The following is a 9,720-nucleotide window of genomic DNA, read 5'->3' as shown; positions in this document are numbered from 1 at the left end:
TGGATTTACCGACGGGAAACTTTGGTAAACTTTGGTTACAAGGAATGAAGATAATATGCGCAATGTATGTCGGTAATATATGTGGATATAATATATGTAATGTATATGGAGATGTATATGTATATGTATGTATATGGAGATGTATATGTAAATGTAATGCATGCAATGTATATGAAACTGGCGGGTAAAATATTTAATCAATATTTTATTTGGAATGGCCAGAGGGTATGTGTTGTTTGTTTCGTTGTTGTATTTGTATGTATAGCAAAGCAAATTGTATCAAGCGGACTGTGGAGTTAAAGCAAAAAAATGTGTTGCGAAAAGAATTTGGCTTGCGTTGGACACAGTGAAACGAGAACTGAATTTTTGCCACTTTTGGCAGAGTCTTGGACTTTAGAAATTTTCACTGAACTTGGCACAAATTAATTTCACTTTTTTCACATTTGGAATTTTGCACTGTTCGGACTGGATGAATATTTAAATATATTCGGAAAATGGACAAACTTCAAAAATCCAGGAAATCCGGCTCGAAGGACCAAAATGTTGGGATGCTGGGGGTTGCTGGTCCTGGAAAATTCCTAGTTTGCTGAAAATGGAACACTCGGAGAAAAGCGAACACTTGACTTTTGTAAATGCGCGGGCGCGACCGGGCGTATCTTTATTGTGCGTGGTTAGTTTTTACACTAAAGCTTATTCTAATGAGTTGGGTTCTCCCAAGCGCAGCGGAGACTCCTCGGAGACTCTTTGGTGAAGAGCGGGAGAGCGCAAGAGGGAGTGGAGAGCGTAAGAGGGAGCGGAGAGCGGGTGACAGTCCAAACCCCGTAACTTGAACATAAGCAAGAACTATTGTCATTAAACATTATAAAGTGTACTATAAACAATTGTCATTAAACAATAAAGTAACACTATAAATAAATTTACTACAATTTTGTGGGCACGTCCGGGATGGCCCAAGTTGTGTATGCATAAGTGCAAATTTAATGAGTGCGTGCGTGACAGCGCCGCATCAATTAAAAGAAAAACGACAATCGCTTCAGTAGCAAAAAAGAAGCAGTAGAAGAATAACGGCGGAACGAAATACGCCGCCACATATACGAAGGCGAACGAGCAACAAAAGCGACGAGAGAAGCGAAGCATGAGGAACGAAAGAGGCGAGGACAACGAAGAGGCGAAAACGACGCTGCAAGTTGTGTATCGCTTGCTGTTAACATAGACTTAACAGAGTTGGCTGAGTAGTGTTGAAAACTTTAAAGAGAGGAATGAATCGGATTGAAATTCTTGCGTTGCTCGTTGATGACCTACGAAATAAGCTGTCTGAGTTACATTTGCAGACAAGTGGTACTAAAAGCATGCTACAACAGCGGTTCCTTGCTCACTACAGTAGCAACTGCACCAATGATGACAAATGAAAATAATAGGTCATGGTTTACTCTAAAAGACGTCGAAGGTGGTATTTCTGAATTCTCAGGTACAATAGGTAGTGTTGATGTTGATCAGTGGATAAATGAGGTAGAAGAATGTGGGATTACAGTTCAGTGGAACCAATTACAAATGTTTGTCTATGCGATGCAGCTTTTACGAGGTGGTGCTAGATCGTTTGTCAAAAGTCAACAAAACATTCGAAGTTGGGAAATATTGAAAACTGTATTGCTAGATGAGTTCGAAGTTAAAGAGTCATCAGCAGAAATACATCGAAGATTAAACAGACGGCAAAAGAAAAAAGATGAGAGTTTACATGAATTCTTGTACGCACTGATGGAAATAGCTAAGCCAGCAAAGCTTGAAGATGAGAGTATTATAGATTATTTCAGTAGTGGCATTCAGGATTTCCCTGCAAACAAAGTAGTGCTGTATCAAGCAATAACATTAAAAGAGCTAAAACTTAGTTTGGATGGTTACAAAAAGTTTGTAGTTCAAGCAAGTCATTAAAACAGGCCTGGATCATTCGTTGATAAACAAAGTTCTGAGTCCAAGAAGATTAGCAGTGACAACAAGACACATAAATGTTTCAAGTGCGGTGATGATACCCATTTTAAAAAAGATTGTAGGAAGAAAGATTTTGATTGTTTTAAGTGTAACCAACCAGGTCATCGCGCATCAGACTGTAAAATATATGGAAAAGTTAAGCAGGATCAAAATACAAATGTCGTACAAGATAGGAAGAAAGAGTTAAAGCCATTAAGCACTCCTTCAGGTTTAGAGTTGAAAACTGTGCAGTATAAGTCAATGATGTTTCAAGGATTAGTTGATACAGGTGCTGCCTTTGTCTTATACGCAGAAGTGTTTATACTAAGTTGGGCAGAAATAAGTTGACAGGCTTAGCGAAGTGTTTGACTGGCATAGGTGATAGCCAGGCGCTTACATTCGGTAGCTTTGTAATTTCTGTTGAGGTAGATGGTATAGACATGCAAGTTGAATTTCACGCAGTTCCTGATGAGGATATGGGTTTTGATTCGATTTTAGGAAGAACAATCTTAAACAGCGTGGATTTGAAAGTAACCAAAGGTGGCACAGAGTTTATAAGTCGATCAGAGTTTATAAACCAAAAAAAGGTTGAGAGTCAGAGAATCCAGCCATTGGACAAGGTATCATGTGCTGAGTTGTTTGTTGAATTTAAAAGTATGTGCTGGGGGTGGAGCAGGCTGGCATATTTGATGAGGTTGATTTATCACATTTGAGTAGTGTACAAAAAGAAAAAGCTTTAAGTCTAGTTGGAGAATATAAGCCAATTTAAAATTGTTCGACACCAGTGAAGATGAAAATACTTTTAACCGATGATTTACCAGTATTCCAACAACCAAGACGTTTGGCATAGTGTGAACAAAAGATTGTGGATGATCAAGTTCAAGAATGGTTGCGAGACAAGATTATAAAGCTGAGTGTGTCGGAATACGCATCACCAGTGGTGCTTGTTTCGAAAAAGAATGGGAAAAAACGATTGTGTTGTAACTATCGGAAATTAAATGAAAAGATAATTCGTGATCACTTTCCAATGCCGCAGGTTGACGTTGTTATCGAAAAGCTTCAGAGTGCTTTGGTGTATACGACTTTGGATTTAACTAACGGTTTCTTTCATGTGCCCGTTGAGTTGGAATCCCAGAAATATACCTCCTTTGTAACACAAAAGGGACAGTACGAATTTCTGTATGTGCCCTTTGGTATTACAAACTCACCTGCAGTTTTTACTCGATTCATAATGGCAGTCTAAAGGGAACTAAACAACAGTGGAGATGTAGTAGTATAAATGGACGATATGATTGTGCCCAGTAAAAATGTGTGTGAAGGATTGGTAAAGCTGGAGAAGGTGTTAAGTGTTGCCAGTAAAAATGTATTAAAAATAAATTGGTCGAAATGTCAGGTGTTGCAAAAGAAAGTTAACTTTTTGGGTATATGGTTGAGTGTGGTACTATTAAGCCTTCTGGAGAGAAGACAAGTGCTATCGTTAATTTTCCGTTGCCAAATGATAAAAAAGATGTTCAAAGATTCTTAGGATTGACGTCGTATTTTCGTAGATTTGTCAAAGACTTTGCAGTGACTGCTAAGCCTTTGTCGGACCTGTTAAGGCAACTTCTAAACCTAACTAACTTCTAAACCCGTATTGAAATTGTACAATCCTAAATTAGAAACGGAAATCCATACAAACGCTTTAAAATTCAGTGGCGTATTATTAAAAAAAGACCCAGAAGATTTTTGTTTCATCCGGTTCAATACATGAGTCGTAAGACTAACCAATGCGAAGAAAATTATCATTCTTATGAGCTTGAGGTTCTTGCAGTTATCGGTGCATTAATGAAATGGCGTGTGTATGTGTTAGGTTTGAAATTTAAAATTGTGACTGACTGCAACGCGTTCACTATGACCATGAAGAAGAAGGACGTTCCTTTGAGGGTAGCTAGGTGGGCATTATACCTTCAAGACTTTGATTATCAAATAGAACATCGCTCAGGGACGAGAATGAGACATGTTGATGCGTTGAGTAGAGTATCATGTTTTATGCTGAGCGATACTTTTGTACATCGCTTGAAACAAGCACAATTACTCGATGAATGGACGAAAGTAGTGAGAAGCTTTGTAGAAAAAAAAGGTTATGAAGATTTTTATACAGAAAACCAAATATTTTTAAAGATCCTAATCGCGAGCTTGTTGTTGTACCGTCAAAGATGGAAAATGAAATAATCACAATTGTTCATAAGCATATACATTTTGAAAAAGATTTAGTTGAGAAATCTTACTTCATACCAAAACTTAAAGAAAAGGTTGTTCGTGTTGTGGACAGTTGTGTGGAGTGTATTGTATTTAATTCGAAAGCTGGGAATAAAGAAGGTTTCTTGACCCCGATTGAAAAGGGAGATAGACCGTTGTCGACGTATCACATTGACCATGTTGGGCCAATGGAAATGAGGAGCAAGCGCTACCACCACATTTTATCTATAGTCGACGGTTTTTCTAAATTTGTATGGTTGTATCCCACCCGTAGCACAGAAGCAAAGGAAGTTATAAGTTGTCTAGAGCGTCAGGCTACTAATTTTGGAAGTCCCTTACGTATTATCTCTGATAGGGGAACTGCGTTCACTGCACAGACATTTAAGATGTATTGTCAGGAGCAGAAAATTCAGCATCTAGTGATTACAACAGGTGTACCACGAGGAAATGGTCAGATTGAGAGAATTTATAAGACAGTAGTGTTGATGCTGTCGAAGTTAAGTCATGGGAGTGCAGGAGACTGGTATAAGCATTTCAGTAAAGTGCAGCAAATAATCAATAGTAGAACCGCCTAGAAGTTGAAATGAAAATTTCTAGGAACTTACAAAGTTGTTAAGATAAAAAAGCACGGAAGGTATGACGTAAAAAATCTCGGAGACGACGATGGACCTTTTAAGACATCGACAGTCGCAGAATATATGAAGCCGTGGGGAAATAAATTCGGGTCGAATGATGTATCAGGAGGGCCGATTGTGGGAAATGAACCAGATCAGGGAACTAAAATGAACTATGAAACAGAGAGCAAGAGAGTAACGCGCAGGGGCAAGGCTTATTAACGGAAAAAACAAATGAAACAGTTGGAGTAGAATGGTGAACGAGTGCAGTCACGAGTTTTTCAATCGCGCTATATACTTATGCAACTAGAGCTAAACAATTGTCATCAAACAATTAAATAATAAGCAAGAACTATTGTCATTAAACAATATAAAGTGTACTAAAAACAATTGTCATTAAACAATAAAGTAACACTATAAAGTAAACTTACTACATTTATATGACCTTCGAGTATTGCAACAAACCGGCTTTAATTGAATATAAACTCGGTTATATATACCGAAAATTTCAAAAAATTGAGGAGCTCTGCATATAGGCAACTTTAAGAAAACGCATTAAGAGAAATTAAAATTTATTAGTGCCGCAAAAGAATTCAATCAGAGCATTCGTTCTACAACAAATAAAAAATCTTGTGATATTCTTTTTTAATAATATTGAACTCAAAAACAAAAAAAGAACACTCAAGTATGAGTCACGCCCACTCTGTTCAACACTTTTTAATTTTTCTCATTTTATCCGTCTTTCCGTACGTCCGTTTCTTTTTCGATTTTTTTTTATTGTGTTAAGAAGAAGAGCAATAGGAGGGGGAGTTGCATTCGAGATGTTAGTGAGGACGTATGTAAGCTGGATGGGTTATATTATTCTTTGAATTTGAACATGTCTGAGCTAGCCGCATCGACTTGTAGTTTGTAATACGTGAAAAAACAGTTCGTTACCAAAAGTTCGCGCCAAGCCGCAAATGCATTACTTTTCCGCCATAGCAAGTGCTCTCTTCTCAAAAATCTGGACGGCTTAGTCTAGGAAATGAGGAAGACACTGTCCGAATCTATGAAAACGGGGTCTGTTAGGACGATTATATCGCAGGACACCAACTGATTCTCGTATTGATTCTTATTCGACTTACTTGTGCGCGTGTTCTAACTACTGTTTTGGAGCTACGACTGCGCCGGTACGTTTCGGAATATCAAGGAAGACGAACGGTGACGAGGGAACGACGCTGAACAGTAGACGGCAAAGAACGCCGAAGACCGCATCAAGAGCTGTTGATATGCCTAATATCTTCCGGAAAAGGCAAACATTCAGAACTTATTTATTATTTATTATTTCGTAGGGAGAAGAAATCGATAGTGTGTTACAGCACGTGTGCTCGACAGCGACAGCTTTGGAACCAAAATTCAATAGATCCAGCTTTATAGCAACCAAAAAGATCGTGTGCAAAAATTTTTCCTATTACTTCAGTTTTATTATTTGCTCGCAAAAAGTGTTTCTATAAACTGTAGTTCTGCAGATCCTCTTATGTGTCAGCAGGTAGGCATCTGTGCGTAGCTTCTAGCTCCTCTTAACTGAATTCAACGAAATGATATGTTTCTAAACAAGATTTTAAAATTCTTCGTACACTTTTTTATAGATATGCGATCATTTTTTTGTATGTGACGACGTTACAGTAACTGTAGAGGTACGTCGATTGGAAATGGATGATTCAGATAACACTGTAAAAGAGGCCCTATCTCTGGCACGTCATTGGCTTGAATATGCAGATTGGCAAAAGGCTTTTTTATTATTATATCAAGTAGCGAAGCTAATAAAGTCAAAAGGACGGCTTCTTAACTTCATTGATACAATTTACGTTTATGAACCACAAACAACAGTCCAGCTCGCTCACCTCGTTCGCCTTACAAAGAGGGTTGTTTTGTCCTTGGAACCACTTGATGACATGGAAGTTAATGTAGTTGCAAGAATGCTACAATTAATTTCCTCCACCTTTAGGTTAATAATTAATAGTAATGAAACTTAATACTTTAATGGATATTTATTATGAAACGATGGTGAATGAACTGTGCGATATTTCTTAACAAATTGAATACAGAGTGGGAGTACATACCGAAATCTCAATGTCGTGCAGAATCTGAATCTTGCCTAAACATTGATAACTTCAGAAATAGGCTTGAGCAAATGTCTGTTCTAAGACCTCAAGGTTTAGAGCATATTAATAACTGGTTACATGCTCATTGGAAGTTAAGCAGCTGCCTATTTTATATGGAATGGGCACAGCACGCCGTCTTCATCCTGAGGAAGGTCCAAAACTAATAGAGCGATCTACTTTTAGTATGCGTATGGAAAGTTTTGACTTAGACCAAGATAGAAGCATAGAATTTCAATCCGCGGATTCTATGCATACTCTTATTTTTACTGACAAACTTCTTGATGAATTAAAAACGACGACTTCGAACTGACGAAGTGCTAATTTCTATACGAAGTCACAAGCAAAGTCAATACTGGTGGTATCCTGAGCAGGAGTCCCACACTCAAGTACTCGTAGTTAATGCATATACAATAAATAATATTTGGAAAAAATCTCAAGAGGTTGTCGAACCATTTCAATATATTTCAAAATTGAAAATGAATTTTTCGGAAGGTGATTCAATAAATGAGCCGTCACGACAGATCTTAATCGTGGTATAGACTTTGATGACCCTGAGGAAGATATCGAAAATGTCATTCATGATTGTGTGTATACTCCTTTAGAAGTTCGTATGTATCGAACTGAACTATTTGGTCATTCAGTTCTCGGAGTTACTTTTACTCAAGCGGATATAGATTATTGCGTGCTAATACGGATGACTAATATACCAGAATTAAATGAAATGGAAAGAGAAAGCTCTACTTGTCTAGTGAGAGCTGGAGTCCTACAATCAACCACTTTGTTATTAAGGAATCGCTGCGATATAAATCTCAGCCTGTTTATATTTATCTTCGCGCTGCTAATATATCTGAACCGTGGAATAACTTTTTCCATTCTGGAGCTTTTTTTGCCTTCACCACTGACATACGTAGTTGTCGAATTTGGAACTATGCTCGACCCGAACCGAGATGGCAAAACTTTGCTTGCATGCCTGAATTAACAAAAGTATATACTTTGGAATACATTGTCGTTGTAATTATATTAGTGACTTTGATGCAGATGGTATGCCAATAATTGTAGTCCCAATGAATTTAAAATGTCACCTGGAACGGCCTATAGTGGGCCAAAGTTATCAAATAATAATATTCTTTTTCTCTTTAGCTTCATTTGTAATAATATATATATTTTATAGCATGCAATCCGTTTCTGATTGGGATAATAACTTATATACTGAACTATATCCAATAGGAGGAAAATGCTACCGAGGTGATCTTGTTTTAATGTGTACTTTCGGAGGAAGATATAACGCTGGTACATCAGCAAATATTATATTTGCCTTCAAATTTTCCAACCAAAACACGGGACATAATAGTATATCAAGACCCAGTTTTTAAAACATTCAAAAGAAATAGTACAATATCTTTCCGACTACAAAATATACATTTCAGTATACCAACTGGAATTGCTATGTGGCACGATAATTCCGGAGTTTATCCACATTTTTTTTGTAGAAATCTTGTTCTATGCGATATGAATACTAATGAGGGCCAGTTATTTTCAATTCAGCAGTGGATTCAATGTTATAAAGTGTTAACTGTTTATAAAACGGCAAACGCATTTTCTCTGATAAATACCGATAATGGAAAAATTCATTCCGGTAAGCTTCGGTTCTTACACGCTATGGAAAATTTCATGGGAAACTGGTACTTATTTCAACCAATTATTGGACCATGGCGTTTTGGAACAGAGAGACTGGCCTTTTGCAAATGGGAAAGAAGTTGCATTTTTATAGCAAAACTTTTTTATTGCTATAACATTTGTAGTACTATTTTTCGGACGCACAGAACCATGGCATGCGATCCTAGTCCAAAAAAATATAATGACATCGATGTAGTACTTCGACTATGCTTTAGCTGTTATGTAACCAATTGTATTGTACAAGCATCATTGGAAACAGCCTTCAGAGCGATTGGAGTATACGATTTTATTTAAATATAGGGTCATATATATTTCCCTTGAGTATTTTTTTATGTTTTCGGGTTGAGGTAAAATGATATGTTCCGCATCCACAATTTTATTGTCTTACTTTCTGTTATAATGTCTTAAGCTATATAAATTTTAATCATCCTTGTTATTTGTTTCCGCTACTACTTTATATGGGGGCGAAGAATAGCTTAGTTTTTCATCGTTGGTGTATAGCTGTTTATCGTAGTTCATTCCATTTATATATAGTAACTTTTCTGGTCTTCTAAAATGATGAAATTTCGAGTTCACATTCACACTAAGCTGAGTAACTTGTATCTGATACTCGACGAACTCGAATATAGCATTCTCTCTTGTTTTTATGATCGTATTAATGCTTCTTAAATTTGAATTTCCTTAACTCCTTCCTATTCCTAAAATGCTTTTATTTCATTCAAATCTGCGATTTGTCGTTAAGTGTTAACGAGAACAGTAATACATTGATCTTTCAAAGAGCAATGGATTATATATCATGAGAATAAGTCTGAAAAACTGGTCATGTTTATATGGATGTTATAATAATCTTTTCAAGTACACTTGAATAACATTCTACTGATCTAATTCAAATAATTAATATTTTACAACAATCTCTCTTAAAAAATCTAAATAATTTAAATAAGAAATTATTGGTTACGCCCAAAATTGCTCCCTGTCCGCTCGCTTATGCTGAGAGCGTAAGAAATCTAAAAATATAATTTGCTTGTTTGTGTGAGTAAAAAAAAAGACGAGAACGTGTATATGTGTGCGTACTTGTGGTA

General features: G+C 36.8%; 1 pseudogene; it reads left to right on the top strand.

The window, feature by feature from the left end:
* The first annotated feature begins 6,333 nt into the window (after positions 1-6,333).
* LOC117149948 lies at positions 6,334-8,932 on the top strand (annotated as a pseudogene).
* The last annotated feature ends 788 nt before the right edge of the window (positions 8,933-9,720 follow it).

This window comes from Drosophila mauritiana, unplaced genomic scaffold (genome assembly GCF_004382145.1).
Source record: "Drosophila mauritiana strain mau12 unplaced genomic scaffold, ASM438214v1 Y_02, whole genome shotgun sequence".
In the NCBI taxonomy this organism is placed as follows: domain Eukaryota; kingdom Metazoa; phylum Arthropoda; class Insecta; order Diptera; family Drosophilidae; genus Drosophila; species Drosophila mauritiana.
Note: the sequence above shows the minus strand (reverse complement) of the source record. Positions and strands in the feature narration are given on the sequence as shown.